At 38.0% G+C, this 15,103-nt stretch overlaps 2 non-coding genes across 2 annotated transcripts; one reads left to right on the top strand and one right to left on the bottom strand.

Moving 5' to 3' along the window:
* The first annotated feature begins 10,315 nt into the window (after window positions 1-10,315).
* LOC112760719 (small nucleolar RNA R71) lies at window positions 10,316-10,423 on the top strand. The gene has a single exon (XR_003181146.1). It is a non-coding gene; the product is annotated as a small nucleolar RNA R71 (small nucleolar RNA).
* A 3,924-nt stretch (window positions 10,424-14,347) lies between these two features.
* On the bottom strand, window positions 14,348-14,455 carry LOC112760675 (small nucleolar RNA R71). Its single transcript, XR_003181105.1, has one exon. It is a non-coding gene; the product is annotated as a small nucleolar RNA R71 (small nucleolar RNA).
* Between the last annotated feature and the right edge of the window lie 648 nt (window positions 14,456-15,103).

A 15,103-nucleotide genomic window follows, 5' to 3' on the forward strand; every position in this document is an offset into this window, starting at 1 on the left:
ATCTATATTTTCTTAGTCTTTCTTTTTCTTTTCTAATCCTTTTAATTGGTGTTGGAAATTTATTTGAGTCATTATTTTCTATATTTGGCTTGTGAATTATTAAAGAATTGTTTGACAATTATATATTACTTTTTATAGGGTTGCTTGCATGTTCAATTTAATACTTTCAACAACATCCTTACCATGCATACTAAGTGCTTGTAAAAATGCTGTATGGCATTGTGCATTATTTTTAAATTATTCTATTCTACTACTTTAATGCCTGTTTTTCACAAAACCCCTTTTATGTTTTATTAATTAAATATAATTGTCAATACAAACAGATTATTAGTTTGAAAGGCTTGGTAATCTAACTTGGACATTGATTGCTTGATCTATGCTACTCATGCCTTTGCCAGTATGCCAATAAACATCTTGCATTCAATTGCCATAACATGCACTTGCTGTGTTAACTTTGATGAACTTTTCACATGTAGTCTAGACCATGTGTTAACGACATCTTTCTTTACCGTGCATTGATTACCACCCATAATATTCGCTCCCTTACTCGAACCCTTCGCTTTACATATTACTTTCTCTTTTCTTTTTCAGGATGGCCACCAAGAAAGGCAAGGAGAAAGCTACTCCCAAACCACAGGCAAGGAAAGGAACAAAAAGAGCACTAGCTGCGGAGCCACCCATCCACTTGTACATCTCTGCATACACCGAAGACGGTGCAATCTTTAAGTGTGGGGAGGTCGATACCGATCTCCGTGGGTTAGTTATTTTCTTCTCAACACCAATGTTTTATTTTATTTGTTAGTTCATTGTTGCATTTACATGTTTGATTACATATTTTCTTGATTTTGTGCATATTTTACCACTGCTTGGTTAAAGTAATAAATTTCTTTTCAAGACTCTATTTTATAATATTTCACTAATTTAAATTGAAAAAAAAATTTGTGTTAAATTTGTTTAAAGATTGTAAATTGAAACATGATTTTTGAGCTAAAGAACACACAACCTGTGAGATTTGAGCTTATTTATATGGTTACATTATTTAACCATAAATATTTTATTCTTGTGTGTTTTCTTCTCTATGATTGCAATATTTGCTTTGTTCCATTCTATATGTCCACTATTTAGTGTATTTACATGATTGCATATGATTGAGGCCATTACTTGTTTTTGCTCACTTATCCCAAAAAAGCCTACCCTTTCAATCACCTTGCTAGCCACCTTGAGCCTTTTAATCCCATTTATTCTATATTTTACCACATCACTAGCCTTAAGCGGAAAAACAAAAAATTACCCCAATTGAATCTTTAGTTAGCTTAAGATAGAGATTGTGTATCAACTAAGTGTGGGAAAACTGTGGGAACATGGGTTAATAAGGGAATGTGTTATGTTTTTACTTTGATAAAATATTGGAAATTTGGGTACCTACTCATGTGAGACCAGAAAAATTAAAAGTCCATGTGCATTGATAAGTTATGTTTATTTTTAATAATAATAAAAAAATAATAATAAAAAAAGAAAAAAATCCAAAAAAAATATTCAATAAATAAGTAAATAAATAAGGGGACAAAATTACCCCAATGCTAAGTTTAATAAAAGATCAATGCATATGTGATAAAATTAAAGAAAAGTTGGTACATGAGTATGTAATGCAAAAGTGGGAATTTTGGGTAGCTAGGCATGATTTTAGAAGTTATATAGAATGTATGTATGTTAGGTGATAGCTTAGGTTACTCAAAGAATCAATTCATAGCTCACTTAGCCATATATATATCCTCACCTTTACCTTAACCCCATTACAACCTTGAAAAGACCTCATGATGTTTGTATTGGTATATTAAATATTTGTTGATTGGTTAGATGAAGAACAAAGTTTAGAAAGCATGATTAGAGAAGAGTAGAGTGAATTACCTTATACACTTGAGAGATTAGAGTGCACATACACTACCAGTGAGGGTTTAATGCTTGATTCTATGTTCCCTGCTTTCATGAGTTATCTTCTTACCAGTTTACTTGTCTTTTATTGTGTAATTTGAATTAGTGGAATTTGATTCATATTTGTCTTGGAGAACTTATTTACTCTTAACCAAGTAGGTAGAAACATCTTAGCATGTAGTTGCATTCATATAGATAGGTTGCATTTCATACATTTTACCATTCCTCTTCCCTTCTTTATAGCTTCTCTTGAGCTTAGCATGAGGACATGCTAATGTTTAAGTGTGGGGAGGTTGATAAACCACTATTTCATGGTTTATCTTGTACTCAATTGAGTGGTTTTTATCAACTCTTTACCCACTTATTCATACTATTTGCATGATTTTACAATTCCTTCCCAGAATTTGTTCTATGATTGAAAACTTGCTTCCTAGAGTCTTTAATTTGTGTACTTTAATCATCTCTTATTACCAATTGATGCCTTGAAATGTGTGTTAAGTGATTTCAGGGATTACAGGGCAGGAATGGCTTAGAGGATGGAAAGGAAGCATGCAAAAATGGAAGGAATACAGGAAGTTAAAAAAATTGCTAAAGCTGTCCAGCTTGACCTCTTCGCACTCAAATGGTCATAACTTGAGCCACAGAGATCCAAATGATGCGGTTTCAGTTGCGTTCGAAAGCTAACATTTGGGGCTTCGATTTGATATATAATTTGCCATGGTGGCTGTACATCTAGGCGACGCGAACGCATCGCAGTGACGAAAATCAGCGTGACAGAATTCGCAATCAGCGATTTCTGGACTGTTTCTGACCCAGTTTTCGGCCCAGAAAACACAGATTAGAGGCTATAAAGTGGGAGAGTCCATCCATTCATAAAACAAAAGCTAATAATTCAGAATTTTAGGTTTAGATGTAGTTTTAGAGAGAGAGAGACTCTCTCCTCTCTCTTAGGATTTAGGATTAGGATTCCTCTTAAAGGATTTAGGATTTCTTCTCAATTTCCAGGTTTAATGTTCCTTTTATTTATTTTCTCAATTTAATTTATGAACCTTTCATGTTAGATTTGAATTTATGATTAAATATAATTTGAGGTATTTCAGATTTATGATTTTTACTTAGCTTTTTATATTCTTGGCTTTAATTGATGAATTGATTAATTGGAGACACTTGAGTTATCAAACTCATTGTGATTGATAATTGTTATCTTTGCTAATTAATTTGAATTCCAATAACTCTAGTCTTTTCTTAGGAATTGACTAGGATCTGAGGAATCAAATTGATTTATCCACTTAACTTACCTTCATAGTTAAAGGTTAATAAGGCGGGAGCAAAATCCAATTCTCATCATAACTGATAAGGATAACTAGGATAGGACGTCCAGTTTTTATATCTTGTCAAGAGTTTTCTTAATTATTAATTTATTTTTCTTGTCATTTAAATTACTTGTTCCTTATTTCAAAAACCCAAAAAATTATACCTTTCCCATAACCAATAATAAATCACACTTCCCTGCAATTCCTTGAGAAGACGACCCGAGGTTTAAATACTTCGGTTTATTATTTTTATTGGGTTTGCTTTAGTGACAAACAATCCTTTGTACGAAAGGATTCTTGTTGGTTAAGAAACTATACTTGCAACGTAACTTATTTATGAAATTCTAAACTGTCAAAAGTCCTCTCGTCAAGTTGATCCCGAGGTCTACAGACTTATGCTTTTCCCTTTTGCTGTAAGAGACATAGCTAGTATATGGTTGAACTCATGGTGCGCAGAAATTGTGATTACACTTTGATTATGTAAAATTCATCGCTCTTTCTTTCCCTGGTAATGGCGCCAAAAACATGATGCCAATACCATGGTTCACAACTTCGCACAACTAACCAACAAGTGCACTGGGTCGTCCAAGTAATACCTTACGTGAGTAAGGGTCGAATCCCACGGAGATTGTTGGTATGAAGCAAGCTATGGTCACCTTGTAAATCTCAGTCAGGTAGATATAAAATAGTAATGGGGTTTTCGAAATTAATTAATAAAATAAGGATAGAAATACTTATGTAAATCATTGGTGAGAATTTCAGATAAGCGAATAGAGATGCTTTCATTCCTCTGAACCTCTGTTTTCCTGCTATCTTCATCCAATCAGTCTTACTCCTTTCCATGGCTGGCTTTATGTGATACATCACCACTGTCAATGGCTACTTTCGGTCTTCTCTCGGGAAAATGATCCAAATGCCCTGTCACGGCACGGCTAATCGTCTGGAGGCATCACCCTTGTCAATGGTTTCATCTTATCCTCTCAGTGAAAATGGTCAACGCACCCTGTCACGGCACGGCTATTCATCTGTCGGTTCTCGATCATGCTGGAATAGGATTTACTATCCTTTTGCGTTCTGTCACTACGCCCAGCAATCGCGAGTTTGAAGCTCGTCACAGTCATTCAATCATTGAATCCTACTCGGAATACCACAGACAAGGTTTAGACTTTCCAGATTCTCTTGAATGCCGCCATCATTCTAGCTTACACCACGAAGATTCTGATTAAGAGATCTAAGAGATACTCATTCAGTCGAAGGTAGAACGGAAGTGGTTGTCAGGCACGCGTTCATAGGGAATGATGATGATTGTCACGTTCATCATATTCAGGTTGAAGAGCGAATGAATATCTTAGAAGTGAAATAAGATGAATTGAAAAGAAAACAGTAGTACTTTGCATTAATTTTTGAGGAACAGCAGAGCTCCACACCTTAATCTATGGAGTGTAGAAACTCTACCGTTGAAAATACATAAGTGAAAGGTCCAGGCATGGCCGAATGGCCAGCCTCTCTATAACGTGATCACAGGATCAGAATACGATCTAGGATCCAGGATTCAAAGATGTCTAATACAATAGTAAGAGGTCCTATTTATAATAAACTAGTCACTACGGTTTACAGAAATAAGTAATTGATGCATAAATCCACTTCCGAGGCCCACTTGGTGTGTGCTTGGGCTGAGCTTGAGTGTTGCACGTGTAGAGGTCCTTCTTGGAGTTGAACGCCAGCATTTGTGCCAGTTTGGGCGTTCAACTCTGGTTTTGGATCCTTTTCTGGCGCTGGACGCCAGAATTGGGCAGAGAGCTGGCGTTGAACGCCAGTTTGCGTCGTCTATTCTTGGCCAAAGTATAGACTATTATATATTGCTGGAAAGCCCTGGATGTCTACTTTCCAACGCAATTGGAAGCGCGCCATTTTGAGTTTTGTAGCTCCAGAAAATCCATTTTGAGTGCAGGGAGATCAGAATCCAACAACATTAGCAGTCCTTCTTCAACCTCTGAATCTGATTTTTGCTCATGTCCCTTAATTTCAGCCAGAAAATACCTGAAATCACAGAAAAACACACAAACTCATAGTAAAATCCAGAAATGTGAATTTAACATAAAAACTAATGAAAACATCCCTAAAAGTAACTAGATCCTACTAAAAACATACTAAAAACAATGTCAAAAAGCGTATAAATTATCCGCTCATCACAACACCAAACTTAAATTGTTGCTTGTCCCCAAGCACTGAAAATCAAATAGGATAAAAAGAAGAGAATATACTATAAATTCCAAACTATCAATGAAACATAGCTTCAATCATATGAGCGGGACTTATAGCTTTTTGCCTCTTGAATAGTTTTGGCATCTCACTCTATCCATTGAGGTTCAGAATGATTGGCTTCTATAGGAACTCAGAGTTCAGATAGTGTTATTGATTCTCCTAGTTCAGTATGATGATTCTTGAACACAGCTTCTTTATGAGTCTTGGCCGTGGCCCTAAGCACTTTGTTTTCCAGTATTACCACCGGATACATAAATGCCACAGACACATAATTGGGTGAACCTTTTTAGATTGTGACTCAGCTTTGCTAAAGTCCCCAATTAGAGGTGTCCAGGGTTCTTAAGCACACTCTTTTTTTGCTTTGGACCTTGACTTTAACCGCTCAGTCTCAAGTTTTCACTTGACACCTACACGCCACAAGCACATGGTTAGGGACAGCTTGGTTTAGCCGCTTAGACCAGGATTTTATTCCTTTAGACCCTCCTATCCACTGATGCTCAAAGCCTTGGGATCCTTTTTATTTGCCATTGCCTTTTGGTTTTAAGGGTTATTGGCTTTTTGCTCTTGCCTCTTGGTTTTAAGAGCTTTTGGCTTTTTCTGCTTGCTTTTTCTTTTTCTTTCTATTTTTTTTCGCCTATTTTTTTTTCTGCAAGCTTTGTTCTTTGCTGCTTTTTCTTGCTTCAAGAATCATTTTTATGATTTTTCAGATTATCAAATAACATGTTTCCTTGTCATCATTCTTTCAAGAGCCAACATATTTAACATTCTTAAACAACAACTTCAAAAGACATATGCACTGTTCAAGCATACATTCAGAAAACAAGAAGCATTGTCACCACATCAATATAATTAAGCTAAGTTCAAGGATAAATTCGAAACTCATGTACTTCTTGTTCTTTTGAATTAAAACATTTTTCATTTAAGAGAGGTGATGGATTCATAGGACATTCATAACTTTAAGACAAAGTTACTAAATACTAATGATCATGTAATGAAGACACAAACATAGATAAGCACATAACATAGAAAACGAAAAACAGAAGAAATAAGAACAAGGAATGAGTCCACCTTAGTGATGGTGGCGTTTCCTTCTTGAGGAACCAATGATGTCCTTGAGCTCTTCTATGTCTCTTCCTTGTCTTTGTTGCTCCTCCCTCATTGCTTTTTGATCTTCTCTTATTTCATGAAGCATGATGGAGTGCTCTTGATGTTCCACCCTTAATTGTCCCATGTTGGCACTTAATTCTTCTAGGGAGGTGTTGATTTGCTCCCAATAGTTCTGTGGAGGAAATTGCATTTGAGGCATCTCCGAAATCTCATGGTAATAAGCTTCATACGCCTCTTGAGCTCCATGAATGGGCTCTCTTGCTTGCTCCATCTTTTTCTTAGTGATGGGCTTGTCCTCTTTAATGAGGATATCTCCCTCTATGTCAACCCCGGCCGAATTGCATAGGTGGCAAATGAGGTGAGGAAAGGCTAACCTTGCCATAGTGGAGGACTTGTCAGCCACCCTTGTAGAGTTCTTGAGGTATAATCTCATGAACTTCCACCTCTTCTCCAATCATGATGTTATGGATCATGATGGCCCGGTCTATAGTAACTTCAGACCGGTTGCTAGTGGGAATGATTGAGCATTGGATGAACTCCAACCATCCTCTAGCTACAGGCTTAAGGTCCAGTCTTCTTAGTTGAACCGGCTTGCCTTTGGAGTCAATCTTCCATTGAGCTCCTTCCACACATATGTCCATAAAGACTTGGTCCAACCTTTGATTAAAGTTGACCCTTCTAGTGTAGGGGCGTTCATCTCCTTGCATCATAGGCAAGTTAAACGCCAACCTCACATTTTCCGGACTAAAATCTAAGTATTTCCCCCGAACCATTGTAACATAGTTCTTTGGATCCGGGTTCTTACTTTGATCATGGTTCTTGGTGATCCATGCATTGGCATAGAACTCTTGAACCATTAGGATGCCGACTTGTTGGATGGGATTTGTTAGAACTTCCCAACCTCTTCTTTGAATTTCATGTCGGATCTCCGGATACTCATTTCTTTTGAGTTTGAGAGGGACCTCAGGGATCACCTTCTTCTTGGCCACAACATCATAGAAGTGGTCTTGATGGGCTTTGGAGATGAACCTTTCTATCTCCCATGACTCGGAGGTGAAAGCTTTTGTCTTCCCTTTCTCCTTTCTAGAGGATTCTCCGGTCTTAGGTGCCATCAATGGTAATGGAAAAACAAAAAGCTTATGCTTTTACCACACCAAACTTAGAATTTTGCTCACCCTCGAGCAATAAAAGAAAGAATAGATGAAGAAGAAGAAGAAATGGAGGAGAGGGAGAGTGGGAAGTGTTTCGGCCAAGAAGGGTGTAGAAGGGTGTGTTGTGTGAATTTGATGAAGAATGGAGGGCTTTATATAGGGAAGGGAGGGGGGGTTAAGGTTAGGCCATATGGGTGGGTTTGGGTGGAAAATTGATTTTGAATTTTGAAGGTAGGTGGAGTTTATGAGGTAGGTTTATTGGGAAGAGTGGGTGGATGTGAGTGGTGAAGGTTTAAAAGGGAAGAGGGATGGAGGTGATAGGTGAAGGGTTTTGGGGAAGAGTGTTTATGGGATTGTGTGAAAGAGGGGTGAGAAGAAGTGAGTGGAGGTAGGTGGGGATCCTGTGGGGTCCACAGATCCTGAGGTGTCAAGGATTTACATCCTTGCACCTATTAGGCATGTAAAATGCCCTTGCACACAACTCTGGGCGTTCAGCGCCAGGTTGGTGCCCATTTTGGGCGTTCAACGCCCATTTACTGGCCATTTCTGGCGTTGAACGCCAGAACCATGCTTGTTCTGGGCGTTCAGCGCCAGATACTGCCCATTTTGGGCGTTCAGCGCCAGAACCATGCTCTGTTCTGGCATTGAACGCCATGCAGATGCTTCCTCCAGGGTGTGATTTTTCTTCTACTGTTTTTGATTCCATTTTCAATTTTTATATTTATTTTGTGACTCCACATGATCATGAACCTATAAAGACATATAACTAAGAAAAATATAGTTAGATAAATAAAAATTAGGTTGCCACCCAACAAGCGCTTCTTTAATGTCAATAGCTTGACAGTGGGCTCTCATGGAGCCTCACAGATGTTCAGAGCATTGTTGAGACCCTCCAACACCAAACTTAGAGTTTGGATATGGGGGTTCAACACCAAACTTAGAGTTTAGTTGTGGCCTCCCAACACCAAACTTAGAGTTTGACTGTGGGGGTTTTGTTTGGCTCTGCTTTGAGAGAAGCTTTTTCTGCTTCCTCTCCATGGATGCAGAGAGAGATCCTTGAGTTGTAAACACAAGGTTGTCCTTATTTAATTGAAGGATCAATTTTCCTCTGTCCACATCAATCACAGCTCTTGCTATGGCCAGGAAAGGTCTTCCTAGGATGATGGATTCATCCTCTTCCTTTCCAGTATCCAGGACTATGAAATCAGCAGGGATGTAAAGGCCTTCAACCTTTACTAACACGTCCTCTACTTGTCCATAAGCCTGTTTTCTTGAATTGTCTGCCATCTCTAATGAGATTTTAGCAGCTTGCACCCCATAGATTCCCAGTTTCTCTATTACAGAGAGGGGCATGAGGTTTATCCCTGAACCAAGGTCACACAGAGCCTTAAAAATCATGGTGCCTATGGTACAAGGTATTATGAACTTTCCAGGATCCTGTCTCTTCTGAGGCAATGTCAGTTGATCCAGATCACTTAGTTCATTGGTGAACAAGGGAGGTTCATCTTCCCAAGTCTCAATACCAAATAATTTGGCATTTAGCTTCATGATTGCACCAAGAAACTTGGCGGTTTGCTCTTCAGTAACATCCTCATTCTCTTCAGAAGAGGAATATTCATCAGAGCTCATGAAGGGCATAAGGAGGTTTAATGGAATCTCTATGGTCTCTAGATGAGCCTCAGAGTCCTTTGGTTCCTCAGAGGGAAGCTCCTTATTGATCACTGGACGTCCCAGGAGGTCTTCCTCCTTGGGATTCACGTCCTCTCCTCTCCTCACAGGTTCGGCCATGATGCTTATGTCAATGGCCTTGCACTCTCCTTTTGGATTCTCTTCTGTATTGCTTGGGAGAGTACTAGGAGGGATTTCAGTGATCCTTTTACTCAGCTGGCCCACTTGTGCTTCCAGATTTCTAATGGAAGACCTTGTTTCATTCATGAAACTTACAGTGGCCTTAGATAGATCAGAGACTAAGTTTGCTAAATTAGAAGTATTTTGTTCAGAGTTCTCTGTCTGTTGCTGAGTGGATGATGGAAAAGGTTTATTATTGTTAAACCTGTTTCTTCCACCATTATTAAAGCCTTGTTGAGGCTTTTGATCCTTCCATGAGAAATTTGGATGATTTCTCCATAATGAGTTATAGGTGTTTCCATAAGGTTTACCTAAGTAATTCACCTCTGCTATTGCAGGGTTCTCAGGATCATAAGCTTCTTCTTCAGGAGAAGCCTCTTGAGTACTGTTGGATGCAGCTTGCACTCCATTCAGACTCTGAGAAATCATATTGACTTGCTGAGTCAATATTTTGTTCTGAGCCAATATGGCATTCAGAGTATCAACTTCAAGAACTCCCTTCTTCATAGGCATCCCATTACTCACAGGATTCCTTTCAGAAGTGTACATGAACTGGTTATTAGCAACCATGTCAATGAGTTCTTGAGCTTCTGCAGGCATTTTCTTTAGGTGAATGGATCTACCTGCAGAAGTATCCAATGACATCTTTGATAGCTCAGATAAACCATCATAGAATATATCCAGGATGGTCCATTCTGAAAGCATGTCAGAAGGACACTTTTTGGTCAACTGTTTGTATCTTTCCCAAGCTTCATAGAGGGATTCACCATCTTTTTGTCTGAAGATTTGAACATCCACTCTAAGCTTGCTCAGCTTTTGAGGAGGAAAGAACTTGGCTAAGAAAGCCGTGACCAGCTTATCCCAAGAGTTCAGGCTGTCTCTGGGTTGAGAGTCCAACCAGATTCTAGCTCTGTCTCTTACAGCAAATGGGAAAAGCATGAGCCTGTAGACTTCAGGATCTACTCCATTAGTCTTAACAGTATCACAGATCTGCAAGAATTCAGTTAAGAACTGAAAAGGATCTTCAGATGGAAGTCCATGAAACTTGCAGTTCTGCTGCATTAGAGAAACTAGCTGAGGTTTCAGCTCAAAGTTGTTTGCTCCAATGGCAGGAATGGAGATGCTTCTTCCATGTAAATTGAAATTAGGTGCAGTAAAGTCACCAAGCATTCTCCTTGCATTATTATTATTTTCGGCTGCCATCTCCTTTTCCTGTTCGAAAATTTCTGAAAGGTTCTCTCTGGATTGTTGTAATTTAGCTTCTCTTAGTTTCCTCTTCAGAGTCCTTTCAGGTTCTAGATCTGCTTCAACAAGAATATTCTTGTCCTTGCTCCTGCTCATATGAAAAAGAGAGAACAGAAAAATAATAATAATAGGGGTCCTCTTTACCACAGTATAGAGGTCCCAGTGTGAGTAGAAGAAAAGAAGAAGAAGAAATTCGAACACAGATGGAAGAGGGGGTTCGAATTTGGGTGAGATGAAGTGTTAGTAGATGAATAAATAAATAGAAGGAGATGAGAGAGAAAGGGAATTTTTGAAAAAGGTTAGTGATTTTTGAAAATTAATTTTGAAAAGGGTTAATAGTTTTTCGAAAATTCAAATAAAAAAATAAAATAATTAGTTTAATTAAAAAGAAATTTTGAAAAAGAGGGAGATATTTTCGAAAATTAGAGAGAGAGAGAGAGAGTTAGTTAGGTAGTTTTGAAAAAGATAAGAAACAAACAAAAAGTTAGTTAGTTGGTTGAAACAAATTTTGAAAAGATAAGAAGTTAGGAGGTTAGAAAAGATATTTTGAAATCAAATTTTTGAAAAAGATAAGATTTTCAAATTGAAAATTTGATTTGACTCATAAGAAACAACTTGATTTTAAAAAATTTTTGAAAAGTCAACTCAAATTTTCGAATTTGATGAGACAAAAAGGGAAAGATATTTTTTTTATTTTTGAATTTTTTATGATGAGAGAGAAAAACATGAAAATTATGCAATGCATGAAAATTTTTAGATCAAAACAATGAATGCATGCAAGAATGCTATGAATGTCAAGATGAACACCAAGAACACTTTGAATGTCATGATGAACATCAAGAACACATTTTTGAAAAAATTTTAATGCAAAGAAAACATGCAAGACACCAAACTTAGAATTCTTTAATGCTTAGGCACTAAGAATTCAAGAATGCATATGAAAAACAAGAAAAGATACAAAACATGCAAATGCAAAGATCAAACAAGAAGACTTACCAAGAACAACTTGAAGATCATGAAGAACACTATGAATGCATGAGTTTTCGAAAAAATGCAAGATGCACATGCAATTGACACCAAACTTATAACATGACTCAAGACTCAAACAAGAAACACAAAAAAATATTTTTGATTTTTATGATTTTCTAATTTTTTTTTTGTATATTTTTTTTAAAATTATTATGAAAAAGAAAAATAAGGATTCCAAAATTTTTTATATGAATTCCAGGAATCTAGCATTCTTAGTCTAAAGCTCCAATCAAAGGGTCAGGCATGGCTTAATAGCCAGCCAAGCTTTAGCATGTAACAGGTAGATCATGGATCAGCAGTAGGTGGATTAGCACCAACTAGCTTGCTCTTGATAACAAATTGGAAGCCTCAGTCCAAATGAATTTAGACATGGCTTTACAGCCAGCCAGGCTTTACATGCTTCATGAAACACTAGAATTCATTCTTAAAAATTTTGAATAAAATTATAAAATTTTTGAAAACATTTTTATTATTATTTTTTTTTTCGAAAACAAAAGAAAAATTTTTGAAAGATTTTTGAAAACTTTTTGAAAACAAAATAAGAAGAAAGTTACCTAATCTGAGCAACAGGATGAACCGTCAGTTGTCCAAACTCAAACAATCCCCGGCAACGGCGCCAAAAACTTGGTGCGCAGAAATTGTGATTACACTTTGATTATGTAAAATTCATCGCTCTTTCTTTCCCTGGTAATGGCGCCAAAAACATGATGCCAATACCATGGTTCACAACTTCGCACAACTAACCAACAAGTGCACTGGGTCGTCCAAGTAATACCTTACGTGAGTAAGGGTCGAATCCCACGGAGATTGTTGGTATGAAGCAAGCTATGGTCACCTTGTAAATCTCAGTCAGGTAGATATAAAATAGTAATGGGGTTTTCAAAATTAATTAATAAAATAAGGATAGAAATACTTATGTAAATCATTGGTGAGAATTTCAGATAAGCGAATAGAGATGCTTTCATTCCTCTGAACCTCTGCTTTCCTGCTATCTTCATCCAATCAGTCTTACTCCTTTCCATGGCTGGCTTTATGTGATACATCACCACTGTCAATGGCTACTTTCGGTCTTCTCTCGGGAAAATGATCCAAATGCCCTGTCACGGCACGGCTAATCGTCTGGAGGCATCACCCTTGTCAATGGTTTCATCTTATCCTCTCAGTGAAAATGGTCAACGCACCCTGTCACGGCACGACTATTCATCTGTCGGTTCTCGATCATGCTGGAATAGGATTTACTATCCTTTTGCGTTCTGTCACTACGCCCAGCAATCGCGAGTTTGAAGCTCGTCACAGTCATTCAATCATTGAATCCTACTCGGAATACCACAGACAAGGTTTAGACTTTCTGGATTCTCTTGAATGCCGCCATCATTCTAGCTTACACCACGAAGATTCTGATTAAGAGATCTAAGAGATACTCATTCAGTCGAAGGTAGAACGGAAGTGGTTGTCAGGCACGCGTTCATAGGGAATGATGATGATTGTCACGTTCATCATATTCAGGTTGAAGAGCGAATGAATATCTTAGAAGCGAAATAAGATGAATTGAAAAGAAAACAGTAGTACTTTGCATTAATTTTTGAGGAACAGCAGAGCTCCACACCTTAATCTATGGAGTGTAGAAACTCTACCGTTGAAAATACATAAGTGAAAGGTCCAGGCATGGCCGAATGGCCAACCTCTCTATAACGTGATCACAGGATCAGAATACGATCCAGGATCCAGGATTCAAAGATGTCTAATACAATAGTAAGAGGTCCTATTTATAATAAACTAGTCACTAGGGTTTACAGAAATAAGTAATTGATGCATAAATCCACTTCCGGGGCCCACTTGGTGTGTACTTGGGCTGAGCTTGAGTGTTGCACGTGTAGAGGTCCTTCTTGGAGTTGAACGCCAGCATTTGTGCCAGTTTGGGCGTTCAACTCTGGTTTTGGATCCTTTTCTGGCGCTGGACGCCAGAATTGGGCAGAGAGCTGGCGTTGAACGCCAGTTTGCGTCGTCTATTCTTGGCCAAAGTATGGACTATTATATATTGCTGGAAAGCCCTGGATGTCTACTTTCCAACGCAATTAGAAGCGCGCCATTTTGAGTTCTGTAGCTCCAGAAAATCCATTTTGAGTGCAGGGAGATCAGAATCCAACAGCATTAGCAGTCCTTCTTCAACCTTTGAATCTGATTTTTGCTCAAGTCCCTCAATTTCAGCCAGAAAAGACCTGAAATCACAGAAAAACACACAAACTCATAGTAAAGTCCAGAAATATGAATTTAACATAAAAACTAATGAAAACATCCCTAAAAGTAACTAGATCCTACTAAAAACATACTAAAAACAATGTCAAAAAGCGTATAAATTATCCGCTCATCAACTCACAACCTAAAGACAGCCTGAACTCTTGGAAAAAGCTGGTCAATTCCTTCTTGGCTAAATTCTTTCCACCTCAAAAGATGAGTAAGCTTAGAGTGGAAGTTCAAACCTTCAAACAGAAGGAAGGTGAATCCCTCTATGAAGCTTGGGAAAGATACAAGCAATTGATCAGAAGGTGTCCTTTTGACATGCTTTCAGAATGGAGTATCATAGGTATCTTCTACGATGGTATGTCTGAGTTATCCAAGATGTCATTGGACCATTCTGCAGGTGGATCTATGGTGTCTGAAATCGTGATCGTTCCTTCCTTGGTAACGGTGCTAAAAATTTAATACGCACGTTCATGTTCTTAATTCTGTTTCACAACTTCGCACAACTAACCAGCAAGTGCACTGGGTCGTCCAAGTAATAAACCTTACGTGAGTAAGGGTCGATCCCACAGAGATTGTCGGTCTGAAGCAAGCTATGGTCACCTTGTAAATCTCAGTCAGGCGGATTCAAATGGTTTTAGAGATTTAATATTTAAAAGATAAATAAAACGTAATTAAAATATAAACTAGGATAGAGATACTTATATAATTCATTGGTGAGAGTTTCAGATAAGCGTGCAGAGATGCTTTCGTTCCTCCTGAACCTCTACTTTCCTGCTGTCTTCATCCAATCATTCCTACTCCTTTCCATGGCAAGCTGTATGTTGGGCATCACCGTTGTCAATGGCTACATCCCGTCCTCTCTGTGAAAATGGTCCGATGCGCTGTCACTGCATGGCTAATCATCTGTCGGTTCTCGATCATACTGGAGTAGGATTTACTATCCTTTTGCGTCTGTCACTACGCCCAGCA

This window comes from Arachis hypogaea, chromosome 16 (assembly GCF_003086295.3).
Source record: "Arachis hypogaea cultivar Tifrunner chromosome 16, arahy.Tifrunner.gnm2.J5K5, whole genome shotgun sequence".
Classification (NCBI taxonomy): Eukaryota; Viridiplantae; Streptophyta; class Magnoliopsida; order Fabales; family Fabaceae; genus Arachis; species Arachis hypogaea.